Source organism: Mauremys reevesii, linkage group 10, assembly GCF_016161935.1.
Source record: "Mauremys reevesii isolate NIE-2019 linkage group 10, ASM1616193v1, whole genome shotgun sequence".
Taxonomy (NCBI): domain Eukaryota; kingdom Metazoa; phylum Chordata; order Testudines; family Geoemydidae; genus Mauremys; species Mauremys reevesii.
In genome coordinates, this window is record NC_052632.1 from 2,768,278 (window position 1) to 2,795,025 (window position 26,748).

The following is a 26,748-nucleotide window of genomic DNA, read 5'->3' on the forward strand; positions in this document are numbered from 1 at the left end:
TAGTCCTTGTCACCAGTAGATCTCAAAGAGCTTTACAAAGGAATCATTTGCAGATGGGTAAACCGAGGCACAGAAAGCAAGCCAATGGCTGAGCAGGAATAGAACCCAGGTCTCTTGATGCCTAGTTCAGAGCCCTATCCACTAGGCCCCACTGCTTCCCCTGGAAGCTTACCTGGTTCACCGCTTGCTAAATGCAAGCTGCGGTCATTGTTACGGCCCTCTTGGCTCCGCTTTGTTTGCGATGTGGGCAGAAGGAAGGGGCGCAACGACTCAAGTGCCTATGATGTGGCCTAGCGGGTTAGGCCTTTTGGCTGAAGGCGAGGGGTCCGGCCCGACAAACTTGGCTGCACTTGATTCTGGGGGCCCTTGTGCCATGTTAGCCACTAAATTAAATCCTGCTAGCCCGGCCGAGCTGGGCTACCGTGGCTGCAGGGCTCTGGGAGTGGAGACGCACTGGGAAGAAGAAGAATGCAGCCTGGCTCCCTGAGAGGGCTGTGCAGGCCAATATTCCCTTGCCCAGGGTGGTGCATAGGGCAGAGGCTTGTGTGCCCTGCGCTCGGGCAAGTGCCAGCTGTGCTGCTCACCTCCTCCAGGGGAGGGCTGCTTTAAACACCACCTGGGCTCTATGAACCATCCCACTGCTCACTGCCCTGCATAGCTCCAGGGCTTCCAGCTAGAGGGGGAGCCCCCCCCTCAACCAGGTAGACATTGTGTGGCTTGGGGCTGCAACCTGGGCTCCTCTGGCTTCTGCCAGCAGAGCCCACGCAGGGAACTGAGCCCTTCACACATCCTTCAGGCCGGGCGGTTTAAGACTGACACAGTCTCTGTGCTGTTAAAGCCACACTTCTCTGTGCTAGAGAAACGTCTTCCCGTTCTCAGTCCGGCCCCCGCTTATCACCTGCGGGAGCAGAGCAGCAATCGAACCTAAGAACCAGGCTGGATTAAACACAAGTTAATGGCTTTACAAAGCATCAAAGTATCCTCACAGGGCTACAATTTGGAAACCAGCCTCTATTAGGGCCACCGCTCTGTTGCCAGCTCTCGCTGGGAGTCTCATAATATTTAATGCCCCAGCTCCTGGAGTCCTGTTATCTGAGAATATCCACTTTCATTGAAACACATGCTCTTGGCCTTCGTGGCTGTGGAGAAAAGCTTGGGAACACGAGCCCCAGAGTTCCCCAAAGCAGCAGGCACATGCAAAAGAATCCAAATAACATTTGAAAATCTCAGCATATTTTGCCCCCCACCCCATGGGCACAACCAGAATTTTCCTAAGGGGGGGGTCAGAGCTCTCTCTGTCCCTGCTGCCTTGCCACCCAGACCCTCACTCTTCCCTCCACATTGCCCTGCACCCAGCCCTGTGGTCTGCCTGCTCCACACCCACTCCTTGCTCTAACCTCCCAGGGTCTCCCCCGCCCACCCCCAGCCCCGAGCGCTTGTCTAGAGAGGCAGTCATACTGCCAGGATCCCCACCAGGAGCCAGGCAGTTATGGAGCCCCAAACCCCATCCTCCTCCTGGGTCTCCACTTTCCCAGGAAGCACCAAAACTCCAGATCCAACCCTCCTGAGCACTGGGGGTTCCTGGTGCCTCCTGCTCCACTTCTCCCTCAGGGTTGCAGGTGCCCCTGGTGCTGGAAGGACCGCGCAGGTGTACAGGGTTGTAATGCCACTCAGATTTGACCGGCTGCCCCCTGTCATGGCAGAGGGTCACCCGGGCCAAATTTCGAGCCCCGGTCAGGGTCTGAGTGGGGGGCGGGGCTGTTGTGCTCCCGGGCCTGACTGGTGATTTTTGGATGCTTGGAGTTGGTAGCAGTGCAGTCAGTTTTGCCACTCCTTTGGCCGATTGCTTTTAGAGAGGTTTTAATTCTGCTATAAATACTTCAGTTCCACAGTGGCAATCGCAGTGAACTCTGCAATAATACCCAGGTCTGCATTTCAGGAGAGGGCATCAAGGTAAATCAAATCTCCTCTGTGTAGCTAATCGGAGATCAACTCTGATCTCAGTTTGTCAGTCTGAGTCACCTCTTCTGGCAGACCGAACTGCTAACCGTGCTTTGTCCTACACTCCTGAACCAGACTGCCTTCCCCGGACAGGGGCCGAGGTGGCGTATATTAGTGGCACTCCTATGCAGTGACATTTGTCTACAGGTCACTGCAGTGTAGATGCTTGGGCTTGGTCTAAGGCATCCCACCTAGCAGGGTCCTAGAGCCCAGCTCCAGCCTGAGCCTGGACATCTGCACTGCTTAGGCCGAGCCTTGCGAGCCCAAGTCAGCTGGCAGGGGCCAGCTGCAGGCATCTGCCTGCTGCGTTAGACAGACCCTGAGAGACATCCGAGTTGAGGCATTTTGTTCAGATACAGGCTGACTGTAATGGGGCCGCAGTGACGTTGTGCAGAGATTCCTGAACAAAGTGGTTGATTTCCATTTAGTATAATTGCATTGGGGCAATAGCTATGTTGTTTTTTTAACAATAAATATATTTCAAAGCAGATAGAAACTGGGCATTTCTCTTCCAACCGAACTGTTGCCATAGCAGACTGAAATGAAGGGACATCAAACATCTCCTTGCAATAAAGGTGGTGATGTTCTGGCCCCCCGGGAAGAAGGTCAGAGTAGTGTTATGTTTCTGTCTCCTGGCCTATCAGCCCTGAAGCCCACAATGGTGCCAAACAAAAGTGAAATCCATTCTCCTTGCTCTGTATGAGCCATGTGCATCCACCCAGCCTATCCCCTAAGCTTTACAGTCCCTGATCTTGTACCACTTCAGTCAGCGAGAATTTTGCCATTGACTTAAGCAGGAGCAAAAGCAGGATCACACACAGCATCAGGGTTAAGGAAAATTAGGTGGGAATGTCACTGTCCTTTTGGGGGAGAAACCCAGAGGACAGGGAATAGCCAAGGAAAATCGGCCTTGAATTCTTCCCTCTCCATGCTCAGTGCAGGGTAATTTTTCATCACCAGACGATGATTTGAATTGGGCCTTTTTCCTAGTTAGAAACGTTTTCTGTTGCTGTTGTTTCCCTGTATTATTTATAGCCGAATAAGCATTGGAGACTCACAGACACTGAGCTCAAGCATACTTATCTACCCAGCAGTATTCTTGTTTGAGACAATATCGTTTCACTGTTGCTATCGATTTCAGTAGATTGTGCTCTGGTATGAGTTCCTCTGAGCCAACGGGTATATTAAGCAATCATTTCTATAGCAGATGACATAACTCCCTCGGCATCAGTGTGTCCTAATGGGTCTGGTATTACTCATGTGCTAATTGATTGGGCATGGAGAGGAGAAAAGCTAAATTCATTTGCGAGGTGATTTTTATGGCCAAGCTCATAACAGAGGTAATTTGCTGAGAATGTTCAGTCCCTCTCCAGCTATGGAATATAATCTGTGTTCTTGTACGTTATCTCCATGCTGCGTTTCAATCAGCAAGCCTTGCTCTATTTGTGGAGTTCAAGGTAAAAATCCCCAAAGAATTGGCATGACAGAATCTTTCTTTCTTCTCTGGGTTGTGCCAAAGAATACATGAACGTGGAGCAGTGCGCAGAGGTCTATTGCTCTATCTCCTTTGGGAGCCTTGACAATTAGGGGCCGTGTGCTCAAATTTCTAGCCTCGGGGTAGCTTTTGGAATATCTCTGGTTCGCCTGTTAAAACACTCTGTGTCTAGGGGCAAAATGTTTTTCTGTACCAATCCATCTAACGTCACAGAGCCTTTTGTTTTTTAGTATTCAAAAGGAGCAGTCTCCCAGCAGAAGCAGGACCTTCTCTTGCATCTGTGCTGACAGACAGGAGGGACTTTAAAAGAAAAGGGCCTTGCCATAAAAACAGTCATAAAACCATATTCATATTCACATGAGATGAGCTGTGCGCTTCACGGCTCAGTGTATAACTTTTTCGGTTTACTCCTGTTTGTCAGAGCACCGAGAAGGTTTGACTGTGCTCCATTAGAACATGCTTAAGGACAATGGATTTGATGCAGCGATAATGACATCTGGGTTTTCCGGTATCTGGTGCTCAGTGTACAGAGCCTTGCTCTCTTACGTCATCAGGCTGATGCCTAGTCCTGGTCCCGTACACCAGCTGTCGGCCAGGACATGAACACAGTTTTCATTGCCCATGAAAAGTGCTGGATTGGATGCTCCAGAGACCAAAGCTTAACTAGTGCTATTTGTGACGGTCGCTTTGCAGGGCCCAATTTTATTTAAGACAATGTCTAGGGGACTGGGACCCGCATTTCATTGCATGAAGGCCACCGAGCAATCATCTGTGAGTAACAATTGACAGTCAGGATCAATCTGTGAAGTTACCATTAGCTGACCTATTATAATGGATACTGGGTCTGTCTAGCAAGATCTTTGAGACGGGGGCCCTGTCTTTATTGTGCCTTGCCACTTTCTCTAAATAGTCAGCAAAACCAGCGGCCTGGAGGTGAAAAGTGCTTTCTCTGCTTATTATTACTACTGAGCCATGCAGTCCCAGCCATGTGGATTTGCTTTACAAAACGTTGCTAAAAATAACACGGTGATCATTTTGAAGAGTTGTAGAACAGCAAAAGGCAAACCAGACTATGGTGGTAGGGATTATAGACGTACAGATAGCGTGCCTGCCTGCTGACCTCACTGATCATTTTGCTTCCGGTAATGAATACCCAACTGGGAGAAAAGAGATGACACCACTTATTGTATCTATCATGCCTTCGTCCTAAGATTACACATAGCGTGCAGGCATGTGTAAGATAATACTGATTTACCAGTACCGTGTATCTTAAAATGCTTATCCCGCCATGCAGACAAAATGATCTCAAAGCACTCAGGAATATTAACTGACATACAGGCTCCACACAGGAGTTATTTTGGCCATCACTTAAATTTAGTGTTTTGCTGCGAAACTTGTCAACTGGTTGACAGAGCACAGTGATTTGCCACAGCCCTTTAACACTGGGAATGACCCATACTACAGCCAGTTGAAAGTACAGGGGAAATTTTAGGTGGCAGAAGATGGTAACCCAAGTTGGAATATGTCTGGGAAATCAGGACTATCACTCCTAATCCTCCAGAAAGAGCCCTGGGAATTTTAACCAGCACAAGGAAGTGTCAAAACTTTGCTTTTGGAACTCATCCCAAAGAGAGCATCTTGAAGGGCACCGCTCCCCCGTATTGGCCCTGGCACACGGCTACAAGACTGCTTCAGAACATGTGCTGTAGCACAAAGGGGTTGCTTTGGAAGCCTCTTGTCCACTCACTTGGCCCATCCAGGCTGCATTAAGCTTGTGAGGTCTGGCAGGCCGCCAGGACAGGGTCAAATGCCTTCAGGCTTTTAAAGTAATATCCTAAATGATGAGCCCCTGTGCCTTTCAGACATTCCACCTACCTGACAGAGCACAATTTGAAGTGACGGTGCCTCCAGATCTTAGGAAGAAACAATGCCACAGGATGCACCTCACCAGCTCACCAAAGCTGACAAAAAGAGCCTCCCAAATGAGTTTCCAATCTGGGTATCAGGACAAAGACTACCATGTCTGGCCTGAGTGCTGGAGAGTTGTCTGGGCTGGGAGAAAGTCAATCAGTGTTTTACTTGCAAACGTTTCAGGCAAAAGAACCTCAAATGCTGATATTTTGGAGTCTGTCAAACCGTACCACTGAACCAGCAGTGCCAAATTCTGGGCCCAGCGCTGAGGATTGTTCCTGGCACTGTGAGGAGAACACTGAATGCTAGTCATCAATAATGTCATCTGGGCAGGGGTTGGCTAAGTGGAAACACCTTTGGTTGAGTGATTTGTATGCAGTTACTGTGCAAGATCTTCCATAGACTTATGGGGTTGGCCATATTTCAGCACCAGACAGGAAAAGGTTGGCTCTATGCCTCCGTGCGGCCAGCTTATTTGACTGATCCTAACACTCTGTCCACGCTGGCCTCCTATTCCCTACTGCTGTTGCTACTGGGCATTCTCCAGTGAAGGGATGAAAATACATCTGTCATCACATGCCAGACTGAGGAAAGCCAACCTCCGCTGACACAAACACAGAGTGATTGACGCAGGGGCCACTGAGTACACCTGGTTTATCTTTTGGATGGGAAGTCTGGAGAGGAGACTTGACAAAATGCCACGAGCAGAAATGAGAGCTGGGATATTCCAGCAGCAGCCAGAGAGTGCACTGAAAAGAGATGAGACCAGCAGAGGGAAACAGAGTGAGATTTCCTTGCTGTTGGTAGCAACCAGCCTGGGCGTTTTGTAAAACAAGGACAGGAACCGGAACAGAAAGACAGAGATGATACAAGGACCCAACAGACTGTGGGTCACTGATGAGCTCAGTCAGCCGTGGGTTTGCCACAAGGATCTTCCAAAGAAAAGCACTGACAAATGTGAACTAAAATTCTGCTTCACGTCTCCCGGCCCGGCTTTTAGACAGGACGTCTATAACTACGAAAACCTGACAATTCAGAAAAGATTTGGTAACACGAGCTTGTGTTTGAATTTCAGTCGGGATCCTCATTTTGTCCTCAATAGAGGAAAAATCAGTCAAATTTCACACCAATATGCACACGCACACACCCACCTTTCAGTCTCTGTCGTTCTTTTGCATATGTACTTCAGAGCTGGTCTGGGGATTTCCCGTACTACAGTCATGGGGATTTCCTTGTGAAATGTGCATATTTATGTCCTCGCTGAGTGTCCTTGGAGCCCTTCTGGGAGAGCAAATTTTTTACTCCCACTGTAGGAATTTGCATCACACTGATCTTCATGGGACTGAGTCAGGGTGGATGGAGATTCCATTCTAGCCCATCCCCAGTGTTCTCCAATCAGCAGGAGGCCAGCGCTAGAGAGCCATGAGAGAGATCGCACAGCAGGGCTGCTGCTCGTTTGCATAAAATGACAGATTGACATGTCAGACCGGCATGGGCAGCTGATTTGCCTAAGTTAAGCATCCCATCCTGCCATCTCCTGATCTGCTAATAATGGTGATTGTCATTTACATTGTGCAAGGTTTTACATGCACAATGCCCCTGATAAACAATAACTAATTAAACTAAATGAGCAGAGGTGAAGTGACTTGCCCAAAGTCCAACAGCAAATCAGTGGCAAAGCTTGGACTAGAAATCAGGAGTTTCAGGACTCCAGTCCTGTGCATAGTCTACTAAATCATGAGTCTCTTCTAAGATCTACAGTAGTTTGTTCTCCAGCCCTTGTTAGAGAGAGAGCCTCCAGACAAGTAGGTAGGCAGCTTACATGGTACATTTCTAGAGAATGAGCCAAAACACCCTAAGCTTGTGCCTCAATATTTTTCTGTTTCATTGGTGCTTGAAAAGGTCAAAGGAGGTCCCCTATTCAAGCCCTAGTACTAACCATGTGTTTCTCAGCGCTGGGTGTAGCACCAGAGCACAGCCACATGGTGGTAGAAGATTCCCTTTCCATGTGCTATCATTAGAACAATTGCATGATAATCCTAGCTGAGTAAAATGTTTTGCTGACTGTGCAAGTCACGTCTTGACTACCAACCCTTTCTGATCGGATTGGAGCTAAGTAATTAGAATACCAACACAAATGAAGATTTTTGCCATCTACTTACTTACTCTGTAATGCTTCAACAGATTGGTGCTTAATTAGCTTGGAATTAAGAATTCCAGGACAAGCCATACCTCGTGAAAGAGAAGTGGTGCACTCTGTGCTTCCTGCTTGTATGTAGAGAGAGGGGGGGTGTGATCCTGAAAGATGGTCTGTGTTTAATTCTTTATATTTGATTGTCAGGATTCTGATTGGCCAGGGTGATGTCCGGCCGCCACACGTTTCCCTGTAGCTCATCTTTCTGACTTGCACAGAGTAAATATACAAATCAAGGTAATGGTTCTAGGAATCCATCCTCCCCTCTTCCCCCTTCAGCCTCACTGCTGACTTGAACTAGGACAGCTGCAGTTGGAGGATCAAAGTTGTTGCCAATTGCATTTCTGATCCCTTGGCTTTACTGCCTTTTATTGCTGGGGAGGGCGGAGAGGGTCTCTCTCAACACAGCAGCCTCTGTATAAATAGGCATTTGTACAATCGATATATTTACATCCTGTTCTGCTGCACTATAAGTATCTCTAGTCATTAGGGAGCTGTTTGCTTTGATATGACCTTTGGAGCTGTAGAAGAGTCTATGGACAAGGTCAGCTTTAATAATAACGCAGTCTTCCTGTGATCAATATAGGTTCTTTTCACAGCAGGATTCCCTTTTGCACTGTCTATGTTTTCTGGTCATTTCACAAGACAACTTCATTTGAAAAAAAAAAACAATGTTTGAGACGTACTATGCCTGAGACCCCAGTGCTACGGACGGAAGGGAGGTTCTATAGCTACAAATGAAGCGATTCAGCTTACTTGTCAATAGGTTCAGAACATATCTATTTTTAAAACTGGGCTTGCAGTTCTGCTTGTGACTCATTGATGAAGTATTTAATGGATCAATGTTGCAGTGGCCAAGCCCTTCACAGAACCATGAATGAGAATGTGTAAGCTAACCAAATCAATAGCTCTGGTTAAGCTAGCTACAATTCTGTGGTTGTGATGTTCTCTAGCATTGATTACTAGAGGTTGTTTGGAGCCTTCAACGATTATATGACTGACTCTTAATAATGCATCCAAAATATTCTAGAGAAAGCCACCAGAGAGAGAGGGAAAGAGATGTGTTATTGTTTTTTCAGCCAGGATGTTGTAGATACAGTGGTTGGCATTAAAAGACAACATTTATCAATAGTTATCATTAGAACTACCTGCAGGATGAAAGCTCTATTTCATGAGGGATTTTCAGATTTCGAAATATGTCCTTGTTCAGAATCAGAATGAAAACAGAAAATTTCAAAATTCTCTGAGGAAAAATATGTTTTGGGTCAATTGAAATGTTTTGTTTCGATAAAATCATTGCTTTTTTATTTTGCCTTTCTAAAAATGTTTTATTATAATAATACAAAATAAAAAAACTGAAACAAAAACTAATTTCGCAATTAAAAATAGAAACCTTTTGTTCTGACAATGTCAAAACGGGATGTTTCAACTTTGTCAGAAATTTTCTTCCAAAACAAAATTCTGGCAAAACTGACCTGATTTTGTGAAGCATTTTGATTTTGATGGACCCTGCATATTGCAACAGGATATGGTTCCATCAAAATTTCCGCGATTAACTGACATTATTGTACATATTGCAGTTATTTCCTGTTCCTAGTGCAAAGGAACATTGCAGCCTCTGATGTCATGGCAATCTCATTGGGAAATGATAGTCAATGTTGGTATATGCTGACTTTATGATACTAACCCTTTTACTGGATATGCAGTGAAAGTATGTTTGCTAAGCTTCCTTTATATTAAGTCTGTACGAATATGTTTGTATAGTGAAAAAGGAGTTGTAGCTACACATTATTATTGAATAAATCATCTTTTATTGAAATACACTTAATTATAACTCTTTCAGGCCTCATTGGGCATTCGTTGACCACCCGAATCTCCAAAACCCATGGAAGTTTAACAAATTGTAAACTTTGTGACTGTTCGTGTTAACACTTCCATTTGGAATGTTTCTTTGTGCCAGTGACACATAGTCTGGCAATTGTAGGGAGGATCATTCTGAAAAGGGGGGATCATTTTTCAATTAAAATACAAAGCAAAAGAGCAATGTTTTGATTTGTTTGCACTGAATTTCACTATGTACAAGGTACATCAAAGTGATCTGAGTCTGACTTCAGATGTAAAGTGAATGCAGATACCCCGTTCAACTTGCTCTCATTAATGTTTCTCAAACACTGCAGTGTTCTGGGCCACATTGGCGCTTAGACTTTCAGTTGAACTTTTGCTATTGACGTCGTTTGGAACACGATCAAGGCTGCCCTATTAAATCAGGATCCACCTTCTTTTACACCATCTTCCTAAACTACCGTATTTCTTAATCTGGTAAAAATACCCCAATATCTAAAAAGCACATTTCCAATCCCAAAAGAGGACAGGAAACTCAGTTCACTGGCTATGACACGTCAGCCTATTTTCTGTAAAGTTTTTGTTCCCTATTTGCAGAGTGCTTGTGAAAAAATATATAGCATTTGCGCCTTGGGTTGTGTTCAGTTTGAACAAAGGCAAAACCTCCAGCAGTGATAAGCAAAGCTCATCAGCATGCAATAATTGACACTTTCATGAAATTTCTGGTGCTGAATAGTAATTTTATCATGCTTATAAATGATCTGGTGTTTCTGGGAGTGCTGGCAAGTCCATCTGTTAAATTGCTTTCTTCTGCAGTTATTTGTCCCATACTTTCCTGTCTCTTAGACAGATTTTCTTCATTCATATTACATTTCTGCTTGGCATTCCTCTGACACCAATTACAAAGCAGATCCATAAGGAGACAAGGAACTTGTTGTTTAGTCTTGTAAAGCCGAGTGATATTCTGACAAAGCTCATTTGTGGCAAATGAGGAAAGAAGATGAGGACCCCTTGCACTTCTGGCTCTCAGCCACTGAGAGCTGAAACGAGATGGCACCATTTCCCACCTACGTGTGAATGTATTTGTGAGAGGAATGGATGTGTTTCTACATGAGTATAAGAACGTGGGGGCAGGTGGGGTGTCTGTTGTTATGGTTGTGACTTTAAATGGCCGGAGCCTATAAATAATTATTTTATTCAATTACTGCCTGAAAATGATGCAGTGTTAAAAGAACCTCTCCAACAAGGTCTGACAAATGCATTGTCAAATTGATTCCCTCCAGGTCTTCTCCCCGCCATCCCACACCTTCTTCATCACATTGTCAGCCAGAGAGGTTTTTGGAAGTGTTTAAGCAGCTGTTTAGCCACTTTTCCTTCCCAAAGTTCAGCTAGGAAGATCTGTCTGCAATGTCCTGCCCAGAACTATTACAAACATGTTAATTTCATCAAGGATAGACCAAAGGAGCATTCAGCAGGCAGCGCTTACACAGCAAGTGGAGATGTGCAAGCAAAGACCCTAGCACTTCCTGGTTTGTACTCTTGTGATAATTGGGCCTACAGATTCACCCTAACTGTGAGCTCAGCAGCTGTGAACAGTGAATGAAAGTGTATAAAGTGGCCCAATAACCTATAACAACACATGGTGATGGGGAAAATGCAAAAGGGAGACTGACTGAATTAATAAAAACAAAAAGGCCCCCTGATATAATTCAAGGACTGTGTTAAGATCATGACCAGTAAATGTAAAAAAAAAAAAAAAAAAAAGTGGGGGACTGGAAAGCAGGGAACCAGAATTTGTGAGCTGGAAAATAAGCCTAATTAGTGAATATAATGAGGGGAGGGGCTATTCCGCCTGTCATTCCCTTTTGGAGTCCTTGAAGGAAGACTTTGTGGGGCGATGGGGGAGTCAAAAAGAAGAAGTGAATACAGCTGCTGACTGAAAGATGGGAGAACAGGATGGACCAAGCCTCACCCTCATGGCTGCCACCCCTGCCATCTCCTGGGACCCTGGGATCCATGGTAACACCACTGGGCTTTCATTGTCCTAATCCCTAGACATGTCCTGACCAGACTGAGCCAACGAGATGGACCTAGGTGAGACACCACCTCCACCGACTCTGGCTTTATCCAGAACACCATCGGGAACGTGAGACTTTGTAGTGTCCTTCCCCACCCACCCCGTGTCCTTTTCCTTCCCCACCTATTGCTTCTCTTTTGTATCCCTCTCCTTTTGCCTTCTGTCTAATAACAATCGGCCCAAGGCTGTATATTTTGCAACGCTGGTGTAAGCTTGTGGCCAAAGAGGCAACTCAAAGCAATGCCTTAAGCAGCCCGACACTGGTCCAAGCTTGTCAGGTCTCGGCCCGGTGGAGAGGACCATGTGGTTTGCCTGTCTTTCTCCAGCACTGAGTCAGCACCAAAGACGGATGCTGCATTTTCTGCCTTGGCTGTTCTTTTCTCTCCCCTCTTGTGTGTGTTTGGCTTATTTTAGCAGATTGCACTTTAATAACACAGTGATCATGGCCTCTCTGGTTCCTCTCAATTAACCTTTTCTCTTTTCCGCCCCCAAAAAGGAGAGTTATTACCCTCTAAAAGACTGACAAACAAGGGGGTTTTTCCTTCTAACACTCTCCACCACTAAAGGGAAAGGGAACAAGGAATGTTGTGACATTGAAAGCCTTAACACTTTACATTTTAAATGCTTTAACTGTTTCCTTCTTTTCTCTATCTTTAATAAAGGGTTAAAAAGGTTTCTAATGGTGTGTTCCCATGGTACTAAGCAGACAGATTTCTGTACACCAAACCCTGAACAGTAGATCATAGGTATCAGATTATAGAATATCAGGGTTGGAAGGGACCTCAGGAGTCATCTAGTCCAACCCCCTGCTCAAAGCAGGACCAATCCCCAGACAGATTTTTACCCCAGTTCCCTAAATGGCCCCCTCAAGGATTGAACTCATAACTCTGGGTTTAGCAGGCCAATGCTCAAACCACTGAGCGATCCCTCCCTTATGCTGTGTAATGTTGGACAGTAACAGGGGCATGTTAATGTCTTTGGCTTTTGGGGCCCATTGATTCCATCTAAAAGAACACAGCACTATCCCCTATGGGTTATGTTTCGATTTGTCACTCAGTAACGCGTGTTTCAGTCTCAGCAGATAGGCATTCCTAACAGGGAAGCTGCTGTTCCAGAGGTGTAGGGGTGAAAGGTGCTTTCAGGACCAGGTGCTTTAAAAAAAAAATAGCCAGCTGTGGAGTGAGGAAAGTAGCTAACACCAAAACCTCAAATCAGTATCCCTGACAATGTGGGGCTGGGTTCAGATTTGGATCCCTGGATCCAAATTTGCTCCTATAATTTTGGATAATGCTCAGTTCCAAAGCAAGCTTTTTTCTTTTTGTCCATATGGGATTCATTCTGAGACATCAGAAATCTCATAAAATCATCTGACCTCCTTGTCGTTGAAACCTAATGAGATTGGTGTAAACGGTTTCATTGCTATGGACTCCAAACTTGACCCTGATTCACTCTTGAACCCAGGTTGAGCCTAATCTAGATCTGGGTCAGAACACTCCCTTCTTGCTCCATCTATAACTGCCACCATGAGCAAGAATCTTGTTAGTTATTTGAAAATGTAGTGCATGCTGCAGAATGATTCTTTCCAATTAGTTTCAGTTAGAAAGTGTTTTCCCTCCCCATTAGCACCAGCTGGGCAGCTGGCTTGTTTGTTTGTCCAGAAATGTTTCACAGAGTATTTGGTGTTCTTAATTACTTTCTGGGGGGTTGGTAATAAATTGCTATCCCTCTGCAGAGCCCTACGTTTTCTTTAGTCAGGAACTCACTGAATCAATGTCATAGCTGAGATCAGCTTGTTTTTGGGCACATGATGTTCCACAAACACATTCTAGGAGGGCTTACAACGGCCAGGTTGTTGCTTAGCTGCAAAATTCAACAGGAAACACAGAGCTTGGACAACGAATAATACAAGAAAAACCTGCAGAAAGAGTCTTCTCTGCTTCTTGGCACCATTGTTATGATGTGTGATCTCTGACTCAAGAGGCTGCTGCAAAATACCGTTTGTGACAATAGCCAAGAATGTTTGTCTCTCCATGTCAAACATGGATCAACTGCTGTTCCTTTTGCAGTGTAGAGCCAGATAAGACCCCTCTGTTATCAACTGTCGGTATATATTGCCCAGACATTACATTATAGAAGCGTGTCTATACTGACCAAAGAGAGCATCTACAGAATGCCTTAGTGTTCTTTGACTTGCAAGCTCCAGCATACCAGTATGGAGTCTGATCAAAGCATTTCCATTTCTTTGCTAACTGGCACCCCTGAAGATGCGGTAGGATGTGACCAGCCTGCCCTGGTACTTTAGCCTGAGCCTAGTGAAGTGGTCCTGCCTTTGTGTTGGCTTTGCTTCAGTGCCCAGCATGCATAGAGAGCTCTGAGCAACATCATGTGGAGACTGGCTAGTCGGGGAACGGATCTTGGGATTTTGGGCTTTCACCTGTGGGCCACTGGTTCAAATCCAGTCTCTGTACACTAGGGAGTTATACGGTGCTTTTTGGGGTGTCTCCATGAAAGGTGTCGTTGATCTTGTGTGTCCCCATCACTAAAACCGCTGCCACCCTCTGGCGCCTTTGGGACAGACATTGGCTGAGTCTGGAATGTCCATCTCCTCCCTTGAAGGGCGGCCCCTGGAGGCAGAGCTGAATTAGCAATGGACGCTGAGGCCCCGGGCCCATGGCTGCAGCAGGGAATGTGCCGAGTGCAGCAGAGGACACTGAGTCTGGGAAGCGCATGCAGAAGAGCACAGCGTGGCAGGGCAGGGTGCTGCTGCTCCCTCCCCCCCATGGCTCCTCTCCCCACCTGCAGGCTGCCCTAGGAACAGGAAGAGGGGGCTGGCACAGTAGTGGCAGCTGGCATCAGGGTGGCTCTGTGGAGCTGCCATGCCCGCAGAACGGGGCTGCAGCACTAGAGTGGGAGAGTGGCTGGGAGGGTGCCCGGGCTGCATCTGCACTGGAACGAAGCAGGAATTGGGTCTCTGGGGTTGTCATCATTAATCCGTTTCCTTTCACTGACACCAGAATTCCAGGGATGATCTCATTCCCCCATTGAAGTCAGCGGGAGCTTTGCCATTGACTTCCCGGGGGCCAGGATTTCACCCCGGTCTTCATTCCCCAGCACCATCATGCTGGCAAGGATAGGACCCCTCCCCTGGGCTTCACACAGGCAGATTCTAGACCGGCACAGGCAGACTTGGCTAGTAACTGTGAAACAGCCGTCAAGGCGGGTGCCGGGAGCTGCCAGCACAGAGCTCCCAGAGTCAGAGAGTTAAGGCCAGAAGAGATCACCAAGATCATCTGGTCTGACATCCTGTATTTCATGGGCCACCAGCCTCCCCAGCACCTGCACGCTGAACCCAACAACTGAAATGAGACCAAAGTAAATGAGATCCACAGGAGAACAGACTGTGCCATGCCACAGGCAGACAACAGGAGGGACCGAGGTGCATCAGAGTCCGAGGCCCCTGCAGTGTCAGGGAAATGATTCAGTGAATTAGACCCTAATCATGGCAAGTGACCCACACCCACATGCTGCAGAGGAAGCTGAAAATCTGCCAGAGTCACTGCCAGTTCTATCTGGGGGAAAAGCCCTTCCCAACCCCACACATGGTGATCAGTCAGACCCTGAGCCTGTGAGCAAGAACCAGACAGCCACGCACCTGAGAGAGAGAAGGCTCCATGCCAGCTCAGAGCCCTGGCCCTCTCCACCCCCATCCAATGTCCCATCTCCAGCCGTGGCCATCCCGGATAGTCCAGAGGGAGGAGATTAAAAAAAAACCTCCCAAGACAATCCCTGCCTGACCCCTGTTGGTGGCTGGCGGAAACCCTGAAGCATGAGCTTTGAGAAGTGAGCCCCAGGGCAATTGAGCCCTTCCCCCACCTTCACAAGCAGCCTCATCACAGAATCACTCATAAATTTGTCCAACTCTCTCTCAAAGCTAATTAAATTGTTTGCCCTCCACAACTCCTACTGGGAGCTGTTCCAGAGCCTCACCCCCTCTTCTGGTTAGAAATCTTCTAATGTCCAGCCTGAACTGGTTTGTGGCCAATTTATATCCATTGGTTCTTGTGCCAACATTGTCCTTTAGCTTCAATAGCTCTTCGCCCACCCTGGTATGCCCCCTGCTAATGTATTTATAGAGATCAATCATCCCCACTCAGCCTTCTTTTTGTGAATTTAACAAGCCACGCTCTCCCAGTCTCTGCTCATAAGACATTTCCTTGATCATCCTGGTAGCTCCTCTCTGCACCTGCTCCGGTTTGAATTCATCTCTCTGGAACATGGGTGACCAGATTTGTACACGATATTGCAAATGCGGTCTGACCAGTGCCTTCTAGAATGGCATTAATACAGCTCTGTCTGTACTGAAAGTGTCTTGCCTAATATATCCTAAGCTCACATTTGCCCTTTATTTTACAGCCAGCTCAGGGTGGTGGCTCATCCTGTGATCGACTCACATACCCGGCTCTTTCTCGTCCCCTGTCCCTTCCAGCTGATGAGCCTCCAGCTTGTAGGGGAAATTCTTCTTATTAGACCCTAAGTGCAGGATCAAACAAGATTTTAGCTGTGTCCATAATGCAGGCTACACTGGAACTGTGAATCAGTGCTGGCGTCGGCCGAAAGAGGTTATGGCACTGGAATAAGGGATCACTAATAAAAATAACCTGGGAGATCAATTGAACATGGACCGGAGCTGACAGCATTCTGGGTCCTCCAGCCACCTCTGATGGCAATCACTGCCTCTTGGACTGCGTTCCCTGCACTAAGGACCTGTAAGCTGATTTACTGGTCACAAGGTACTAGAAGATGGACGGATAACAAGACTCAGACCTTTAACAAGTAACCCCAGACTGTTTGTTGCAGTTATCTGCATGTGCCGACCAACGCTTTTCCCATCTTTGGTTAGTGCCAGAGCCTCCCTGTTTGTGTATTAAGTTTTCTCCTTTCTTGGGCAATGTCTTTCACCGTGGGCAAGATGGTGAACGTATTCGAGTCTGTAATCCACCTCTGAGAAGCAGTGAGGCCTTGGTCTCCAGCTGGTAAGGCTGTACATGCTAATCAGCATTTCGGAGACTGTAATGTCTTCTCTTTTTTTTTATCCATTTCCATCCTTGCGTCTTTGGAGTCCCCAGGCTCCTCCTTTGGCGTGGAATTCTCCTCATAGCTGAACATTTCGGTTACTTCTCCCTTCACCAAGGCCACGAGGAGAGGGAACCCAATGCAGGCAGGGACCAGGTACAGCAGGGCTGGCTGGGCATGTTTGAAGATGTGCATGATGAAGATGGTCCAATGTCTGCGGGGCAGGCACTCGAGACAAATCCGGAGGAAACAATTACTGCCCCATGCTGTGTCTCTTAACTTTATTTCTGAATTAATGTCCAATCATTTTGTGGGGCATTTTGCTAGCCTTTCTCCAAAGCATTCAATGCCTGTTATCTGTGTTTGAACAGAGGGGGTGCTAACAAATGGTAGGCATGGAGCTGTGTTAGATTTAATCAAAACAAGGCGCTGCATGCATAATTAAACATATCACAGGAAAGCTAGAGGTAACTTTTTTTCCTTCCAATCCAAGAGTTGAAGACACATTTGTCACTGGTTCTTTTCACAAACATCTGGTATGTAATGCAAACTCAGTATCCAGCTAGCTAAATTGCTGGTGGGAGACCAAGACCTTTATATGATTCAGGCTGAATAACCACAAATGGTTTGCACTTGTGACTGGCTATGATTTTTGGCCAAGCAAGCTTCCAGCAGGCTATATTCACAGCGAAGATGTTAAGTGCCTCTGGCGGTTATCATCGGGTAGAGTTTTACATTTAGAAATGCTTCCCAATTCTTCGAAAGAAAGCCCTGCCTGGATCCAGGGAAGACCGGTAAAGGTAGAAGGTAGCTGGATCCGGTCAGAAGAGCCATCGTTATAGGAACATTGCAAGTGCTCTTTACTCCAGCATTGCTTTCCTGACCTAGATTTCTTTCACAAATGAGCACTCCCTCTTCAAGAGATTTCCTTGACATGAAAAATTTACTTTTTAATGGCCCAAAATGCTACATTCTCTAAGCTAGACCCAACCTAGTCTCTTAGTACATCACACTAAAGGGATTTCCAGCCGTCATCAGGAAAACTGAAACACAGATTGTACTAAAATCCCATTTAAAAGCCATTCGCTCCTGTCTGCTTGGGTTTGTACAGTTGTTCTGAAGCTCTGTTGCATGCTCCTGAAAATGGAAAATATAATGTTAGAACCAAATCTGTTTAAGCCTTTCCTTCATGTTAGAGCAGTTTTAAAAAAAAAACAATCTATTTAAAGGTCCCCCCCTCGCCCCACCCTCCAAGATGCAACTGAAAAAGAAATGTCAACAGCCTGGTGCGGCGGGGCGGTGGGGAAACTGGCTGATGTAACAGGATTTTCAAAAGTGAGTTGGGCCATTTGCAGAACTAAACAGGACAATAAAAAGGAGGGATGATGGAAATCATCCATGGAGAGTAGAAGGATTTATGCCTCTGGAGAAGGCATAGATGAAGTCCAGTGGATTACCAGGTTGCTACTTTTGAAAACAGATTTCTGCCCATCTGAGACACAAGACTTCTCTTGTCCTTCCCTGACAGATTTTCAGCTGGTGCAGCTCCTTTTACTTCAATGGAACATAAGAACATAAGAATGGCCAGACTGGGTCAGACCAAAGGTCCATCTAGCCCAATATCCTGTCTACCGACAGTGGCCAATGCCAGGTGCCCCCGAGGGAGTGAACCTAACAGGCAATGATCAAGTGATCTCTCTCCTGCCATCCATCTGCACCCTCTGACGAACAGAGGCTAGGGATACCATTCCTTACCCAGCCTGGCTAATAGCCATTTATGGACTTAACCTTAATCCCGAAGGACTGGGAGGAGGAAGAGAGAGAAAACCTCTGTTTTGGGTGGACTTGCCGATAGATGGACCTTCTGTTGGGACTGTGAGTTTTCTTTGGTGTTTATTTTATATGGATACACCCAGTGCCCAGGGAGGGATATTTCTGACCACATAAAGCCTGGGTGACATTTTATTTGAACAGCCCAAGAAGGGAAACTGAGGAAGGCTGCCTGTAGTGTGATGCTTGGGGTGCTGAGTACCCTGGGTCCCACTGAAGTCTGCAGGCGCTGAGGGCACTCCGCTTCTAGCACTACCAAGCCCAGAAAGCTTTGCTGGGCTGCCACTAAGAACATACATTTCCCACTCAGACGGCAAGCCAGCTTCGGCTGAATAGATTGTTTCCAATCCCCCATGCGGTGCATTACAAACCGTTCTCTAAGCAGTTTATAGCCTTCGCGTTGTCATTCAGGCCTGTACAGTAGCTACAGAGCAGTTCCCCATATATAAAATATAGTCAGGAGTGGAAAAACATCACTAACAGAACCGTGCATAAATATGAGCACACATCATCACTCGCTTCCATGTGGCTCTTTTCCTCTTGCCAGCACATACAGTGACCTCAGGCTAACATCCTAGAGCCTGCTGAAAGAAACCAGTGAGAACACATTAACTCCCCCTCTGGAACTGAAGCTGGCAGTGGAAGAATCCATAAATACAAGGCCTTTTAAACTTAAAAAGCAGATCAAATATGAAGTAGCTCAGAAGGAGATGGCTCAAGGTGAGGATCTGGCACCACTGGATAGGAAACATATGGTACGGACAGCAAAGAAGCCCTCAACAATATGGAAGTTACGTGGGGCCAAACTGTGTTCTGAGTCATACCAGTGTAAACCCTGAGTGACTCCACCCACGCCAGGTAGCCTCAGTGGGTTGCATGGGACCTATGGTGATGTTACAAAGAGCAGCCTTTGGGCAAGGGTCCACGGACTGTGTCAATAAAGAGAGGAAACAGCATTAGAGTTCTGTCAGGAGAGAGCTGGAGTTTTCTGACCTGCCAATCAACTGAGCCAAATCTGGAGGTTGCAGTTGATCTGAAGGGGAGTTTTGTCGGAGTAAGCATGGGGGATTTGACCCTTTCTTAGGTTATCCCATTAAATGTACAAGTCTAACACGTTTCTTTACTTAATATGTGCAGTCTATTCCCCTCAGACACTATGGGATGCATTCTAAGGTGACGGCCGTGTCTGGAGGGTGTTCTCTACTGTCTGGAAGAGACACTGGAAGGTCTAATGCTATGACGACTCTTCCAGACAGTCACAAACTAGGGGAGTCTGCCAAAAATCACTTGTGTTCCCAAGTACCTGACTGGCCTCCCCCAGGCCACCGAACGCTCCTAGTTCCAGAGCTGCTGGCATTTTATTAAAGTGCCTCAGCTCATCCTTAATCTCCATCTTTTGTTTCATGCTTTTAATTGTGAAATATTCGATGTGCTTTTTGTACTCATTGTTATGGGGCAAAAAGATGGTGATAAACTAGTTTAAATTAATAAGATTATTAAGTAACCTCTGCTGCTGGTAATTCTTCACTATAACAGGCGTACAGTTCACTGTAATTAGTTTTCTGCTTCACTGGAGCACACTTAAAGGAGCTGGGTGTTTTTAGAAAAAAATAAACTGCATTGCCAAACTCATCACAATGTATTTTTGATATAGGTAAGAAGACTTTCAAACTATTTAATCATCCTTTTTTTTTTCTTTTTCTTTCCTCCCCTCCCCCTCCTGTATTCATGATAAGTCCCAAGGGCAGGACATAGTCTAGCTCACGGGTCCTCAAAATTTTTTTGCTTTTAAAATATTTCAGGCAGTGACAACCTCCCACTCTTGCTACCGGACATAACTTTTGCAGCTCCGGTGCAGATCCCTACAGAGCGAAATAACCATACCAGGCCACGCTTACTTCTGTGCTGCTGCTGGTGGTGATGCTGTCTTCAGAGCTGGGTGCCCAACCAGCAGCTGCTACTCTCTGGCTGCCCAGCTCTGAAGGCCAGGAAAAAGGCCGAGCAGAGAAAAATCACGGACATTTGTTTGTATTTCAAAAATCTACCCGGATGGAGAGGGGAGGACCAAAACAGAGCTCATGTCTGGGAAAACCCGGACGTATGGTAACCCTATTTTTTGTGATCTCATGACCCCACCCACTATAGACTTGCAACCCCCTTTTGGGTCAGGACCCCCAGTCTGAGAAACAGACTAGCTCAGAAATCCATTGGATTGGGGGGGCTGGCACATGGGAAACAGACCAAAACATTGATATACAAATTATACAGCAGAGCTGCCTGTACACTATATTCTCTTTAACAACTTGACAGTGTACAGGAACGGTCAGGTATCACAGGTGAGTTGCCCCAGCTGTGTGCTAAGTGTCTGGATCTAGATTTTTTAGCCTCTTTCCCAAAGCTTTGGGCCAGAGTTCACATCTGGGGTTTTGGTTTGTGCTGGCAACTGAGGACTTCTGGTGCTAGTGGATGGCAGCATCTCTGCCTTGTACTGTCATCTTGCCGTAGCTCATTGGTGAAGTAAAATATTGCATGTGCAGCAGATTGTGCCTGCAAAAATTGGTAGGCCCCCCTATATGCATACCTAAACCAGGCAGCTGAGTACCCCTCTCCCAACCTATGTGTAAATGTGAGGTCAGCATGGGGGCCAATCAGTTGCGTGTACAACAATAGCCTCGTCAATCCACAGGTAGCTGCAAATCACACCATAGTTAATGGGCCTTATCCCAGAAGGTGACTCCTGAAAGATGCTCTGGGCCCTCGGCTCCCACTGGAATCAGCAGGACTGCACCCTCCAGGCTTGGAGTAGGTGGTGCATACAACTGTTCCCAGGCAAGGTAAGCAGGAGCCTTCTGTTTGTTTTTCTGGATACTCATTTTGCACTTTGAAGGGAGTGGTTCGTGCCCTTCCTGACATTGAGCCTGGGATGGAGATTTGCTACAGTGCAGTGCCGCACGCAGCTCGGCAATGGCTGGAAATAAACCGAGCTGCTCATTTTGCAGTGTCAGTCGTTCAGCAGTTGGTTTTGGTTAGCTGAAGGCAAACATCTGTGACTTCAATGCAGAAAGCCTTCTTATTACCTATGTCAACAATTTTATTTTTAAACCAGTGCACTGAGCGAGAGGTACATCCCTTATCTGGCGCGCGGCCGCCGCATATGTAGCACCATCATATAATTAACAGTCAAGATCATTTACATTGTCGCTTAGCTAATTTTCATAATGTTTTCTTTATTATCAGAGGAAGAAATTAACCCAAGAATTTATTTACATACTAGTCTCAAACAGTAACAGCTTGCTAATTGCCTGTTAGGTGATTAATAAGCTTACAGCAGATGCTAATGAATCGAGGGCTCACTGTTTCAAAGGTGCTCTTGCAGCATGCTTGTGTTTTGGCAGCTTAATTAGTGCAATAATTATGTACTTGTTGCTCCTTCTTTCAAGCAAATACTGTCAAATGCTTAAAAGATTAAAGTGAATTATATCGCTAAGAACTAGCTGTGCTTAAGTAGTCTGCTTTTGCTAACTTCCCCGGGATTCCAAATGTAGAACGGGATAAATGCAATGGGGTCCTCAGCAAATGTGCTTAACTGCACATTTTTATTGCGGGGGCTGGAATGATGTGAGCCTTTCCCTGCTGTTCAGGCAAAACTTGTGCCAGCCCTGATGGGAGCAGTTTCCAAAAGATTTTGAGAATTCCCATAAGATACAGGTTAGCATCTAAGCCTTTGGAAAAATTCTCTGAGCCAAACTTCTGAACCTGTTGAGGGGGCTTCTAGTTACTCTCAGGTTGCAACGGGGTCATGGAAGTGTTTCCCTCTCAAGTAACTGGGTTGAATGAGGGTAGGGTGACCAGATGTCCCGATTTTATAAGGACAGTCCCGATTTTTGGGTCTTTTTCTTATATAGGCTCCTATTACCCCCCCACCCCCACCCCCGTCCCAATTTTTCACATTTGCTGTTTGGCCATCCTAAATGAGGGTGAAATTTTCTGGCCTGTGTTATATTGGTCAGACTAGATGATCACAACAACCCCTTGAGGCCTTAAACTCTACACGAAACCTGTCCAGTTGCAGTGATACAAGAGGAGGAAGATAGTGGGATTTCTACATGTGCATCTTCTCTGTGTGAATGATGTCCACTAAGCTAAATAATGAATGCCACGTGGCTCTAATATCCTGCTGGTCACAAACCCTTAGTAAAAGGTCTGTACCACTGGCTGATATTTAGGTAGAATAGTTATTTTGCTTAACCCTAGAAATATGTGGGTCGTTTATGACTGTGTAATGTGGGGAGGGTCTTCGGTGGCCAGTGGGGAACTGATATAGGGTGTGGTATTGCCAACCCCACATATTCACAAATAATGAGTCAGGAACTGAGAAACTAAGAGACATTGAGGAAAAAAAAGGGGGTTGGATTCTTTTTGTTTGCTTTCTGGCACACGACTCTGGGAGCTGATGCTTTAAGAAAGGCACCAAATATTGCAAGGCTTGCAATGAAGCCATAAGAGTTGGCAACATTCAGGGTGGTCTGAGAGGCCTCTGATGAAGGGTGAGAAGAGCATGGCTTGGTCATGGGCAACCAGTCGGAAGTTCAGGGAAGGAGCCAAGGAGACTGAATGGTTTTCCTGGGTGAAATTTTCATGGGTGACGAGTCAGAGAGAAACAAGTGCAAGATGAGATCTGTAAACACAATGTTGGTTGTTCTAGCTAGTGACACTAACCTTGGTTTGGTATTTGAGATTTCCTCTGTGACACAGAGACCCCTTGGCAAAGGGTCCCCTCTTTGTAAACAGTTCTCTCCTTAGACCTGACAAACTCACTACACGAAACACGTTTTGTAGGCCGGGTATTGACCCAGAAGGGATATCATGTGAGGTATCTACAGAAAGCTTGTAACTTGTCAAGGTTCATAAGCATTGTGAGAGGTATGTAAGGGTAATGTTTAAGGAATAATGTATTTATATTGAAAGTGTGCTTTATGGATGCGGGGCAGAAATTAGTCACTGGGGTAATGTGTCTTGGTGCTGACCCATTCAAACAAGAGGGAGTCGTCACCCCTCCCTAGTCAGTCAGCAGGTAATGCTAGGTTCTGTGGTCTACCCTTGCCACACCCAGAACAGTCAATGGAAAACCATCACAGATGACAGCAAATGATTGAAACCAGTGAAAAGGACCATTACAGCAGACAGGAGATTTCCCTGGTGGTGCATAAAGACCAAAAGCCTGTTTCAGAGTAACAGAGTGCAGGGAAAGGCCCTCTGGATCCAGTCACTGAGGAAACCCCTTGTGCAGAAGGGTGCTTTCATGGACATTTGTATCCTGCTTCTTGGGAAACCAGAGAGCTCTGAAACAGGCTGAGCTTTGGGGGGAACCTACTTTATTAGATAGGAAAGGCACTTATTAATACGTGTGGACCCAGGTTTGTGTTTTATTATTTGGTTTTGTGTTGTAATCAGTTGTTTCCATCACTTTTTCTCACTTCTAGTTACATCTTTATTCTCACTTAAATAAATCTAATTCTGTTTTAATGCTAGCGCTCCCGAGTGCTGTGTGGTTTACAGGAGCGGGGGTTTATGTAAAGTGGGTAAGCTGGGCTACCCTGCACCTCTGGTTTGCCTGGTGCACATGCCCAAGGTATGTTGGGAGGGAAAGGGCCCATCTGCTGAAAGGCCTCTTTTAAAAGCAAGGGATCTGCAAGGGATTTGTTACACATGGTGATCCAGATGCGAGGATTTAGCTTTAAACGTAGTGACCATCCCCATGACAATCGCGTGTGTGTAAATGTATCGGCAGGAAGTGGGGCTGTTGGTCGTGACTCTGAAGTCTCTTCAGTGAAGGTGGCTTTGCCACTTTGTTACCACTCCCATTAACGACGGCGTGGTATCTGGCTCTCAAAGGCTGCGTATTGGAGAGATGTGAAGTGGCACTAGCATGTCCAAGCACGTTCCCTAGAAGGAAAAGTAGTGAGGCTTGTTTGGGGAAGCTCTAGCAATGGCTGGGTCCCTTGCTAACGATCCGGAAGTCTCTCTACTCCACAAGAGCTTGGGATTAGATCATGAAGAACTGGCCCAATGCTTTTGGCAGAGCAGGCCATTGGGAAGATCAGCCTCTCTGGAAACACTCAGAATGTTTCCATTTTGTATGTTGTTTGAAACTTCCGAGTCATTCTGAACCTGAGAGAGTTCACAATGCCAGCAACCTCTAGTGCTTCTTGGCCTTGTAAATCCAGACTTCCGGCCTAGACAATGCAGCTGGGATGAAGTCACAACTACGGACAGGATTCCTCTACTTGCTAAATTTCCTCTTTCAGTAGCTGTTGCCGCCTTGCTTAATCCCTGTATTATCTGATTGTCACGGTACATTTTTCCACATTAGGCAGTAAGCCAAGAAGTTACTTAACCTATAATTGCACTTTAATGTAACCTATTTTAAAAACTATATTTTCAGAGTGAATCTTATAAACACACAATAGGATCCAATCACAAAATATCCTGTTCTTTGTTACTACGTTCTTACTACGATTTGGCATCCATTCAGTTCGTTTTCATTCCTATAGCTTTGTCGTGGGCTGACATGATGCACACAGTTAAAGGCCATGGCCATTTGGAGTTTGCAATATTTTAAAAATTACTTCTTCCCAGGGATGAGGATTTATTATGACTGTGTAAGTTGCTGCTGATTTGTTGACTTGAACTTTTGTAAACCTAAGAAACTTCTAGCTTCAGATCAAATAATGTTATCGTGGGAAATGTGGCGCTTGTTGGTCTATGCAATGAACACAGGAAGACCTCATCTTGACCAATAGTAATAATAATGTTCACCAGCATTAATCTCTCTGCCAACAACTGCTGGCGCATATACTATTTAATAACTCCACAAACATTCTGCTGATCACATGTTTTTATTTTCCTCGCAGTGTCAGTTCCCTGCTGGGGAAGCGTTTGGTCTCCATCTCCACTCATTCGTTTGAAAAAGTTGGCCACTCTTTGCAAAGTGTTAAGCATATAAAAATTAATGTTGACAAATCTTTGAGGAATAGAATGAAACAAAAGAAATCAATTAAGGAAACAGCCTGCAGTTATATTTTATCATCTAAATTGTACTCAGTCTCGCTGTCATAGTTACCAGCAAAATCTAGTGCCAAATAGACATCTTTGGAGAAGAAGCTGAAGGGTTCATAAAACAATTCCACATTTATTTTAAATTATGTAAAACCATAACAACCATTAATCTCCTGTCTGTCTGTCTGTCTCTCTTTTGACAGGCTGGTGGACAGTGTGTTGAACATGATCCGCAGCTCATTGAAGTTAATAGGAAGACTCCCATTAATGTCCGTGGGTTTTGCATCAGGTGCTGTCAGGAGCTCTCTTGATATAAACCAGGCTGCACTGTCATGTACGGTCAGGCTTCAGGATGTCTCTGCAGAGCAGGGGTGCAGCACTGGCTGAGGGAGCGTGAGCTTCCCCACATTACACCAGCCCCGGGAGCCTCACTCCTCACTGTGGCCCTCCTCAAAGGACCAGAGCAGAGGGAATCCAGCACCAGGCTCGAAGGAAGCAGCATGCAATGATACCGGGAGCAGGTCCCCTCTGGGGCCTTGCCCACACCTATCAAGGAGCCTACTAAGGTCCACATCATCTGGATTTTCAGTTTTGTTTCAGGTCCACTTCTAGATGAAAAAAGAAATTGCCCCCTTCTCCCGCTGTCAACCCCAATTCTAACCATACATCTCTAAGGTGCAAAAATGTTCTGCTCACTTTTTCCTCATTATTATTCCAGAGTCGTGCATGTCCTCATTCCTGAGTTCTGGCCCAGAACAAACACCTAAGTGCCAAAATCTTCCAAGACAGTCTGTTCCCAACTTTGTTTAATAGATGCAAGAGGCTTGGATAATACACGTAATCCCCCCTTGCAACAGAATGCACCCCTGTATTCACACCCTACACGCTAGTGTAATAATCTCTGTGCAAAGGTATGCCTTGTAAAGTATCATTGGAAAACTCATAATTTTCTGCTCATTATTGTCCTGATAAAATGTGGGTGGCAACATTGTATATGACGTTAGAAGATTTCTCTGCATGATGTTGTTAATGCATGTTCTAATCCCCAGAGTCCTGCCCAAACTGCAGTTGGCAAGCTGGTGTGTCTCAAAAAAAGGAGTGTGTGCTCTGCTTCATTTGCATTTAAGCAGTAAACAGAGTGATCAAGCAGGAAGGGAAACAAAGGAAACTCCAACAGGTGAGGAAAAAGCAGCAGGGAACACCCTTCCACATAGACTTTTTTGTGTCCTGGTACCCAGCTGGAAAGGTTTTTCAAGGCGGGGACTG

The 26,748-nt window shown here is 45.9% G+C and overlaps 2 long non-coding RNA genes across 2 annotated transcripts in view; one reads left to right on the plus strand and one right to left on the minus strand.

The window, feature by feature from the left end:
• Window positions 1-26,351, plus strand: part of LOC120372757 — a 135,589-nt gene extending 109,238 nt beyond the window's left edge. The window contains exons 3-4 of the long non-coding RNA XR_005585172.1: window positions 21,110-21,257; window positions 25,686-26,351. This is a non-coding gene — a long non-coding RNA (uncharacterized LOC120372757). The remainder of the gene's footprint in view (window positions 1-21,109; window positions 21,258-25,685) is intronic.
• LOC120372758 overlaps window positions 17,682-26,748 on the minus strand; it is an 87,996-nt gene continuing 78,929 nt past the window's right edge. Inside the window, exon 3 of the long non-coding RNA XR_005585173.1 lies at window positions 17,682-17,730. This is a non-coding gene — a long non-coding RNA (uncharacterized LOC120372758). The remainder of the gene's footprint in view (window positions 17,731-26,748) is intronic.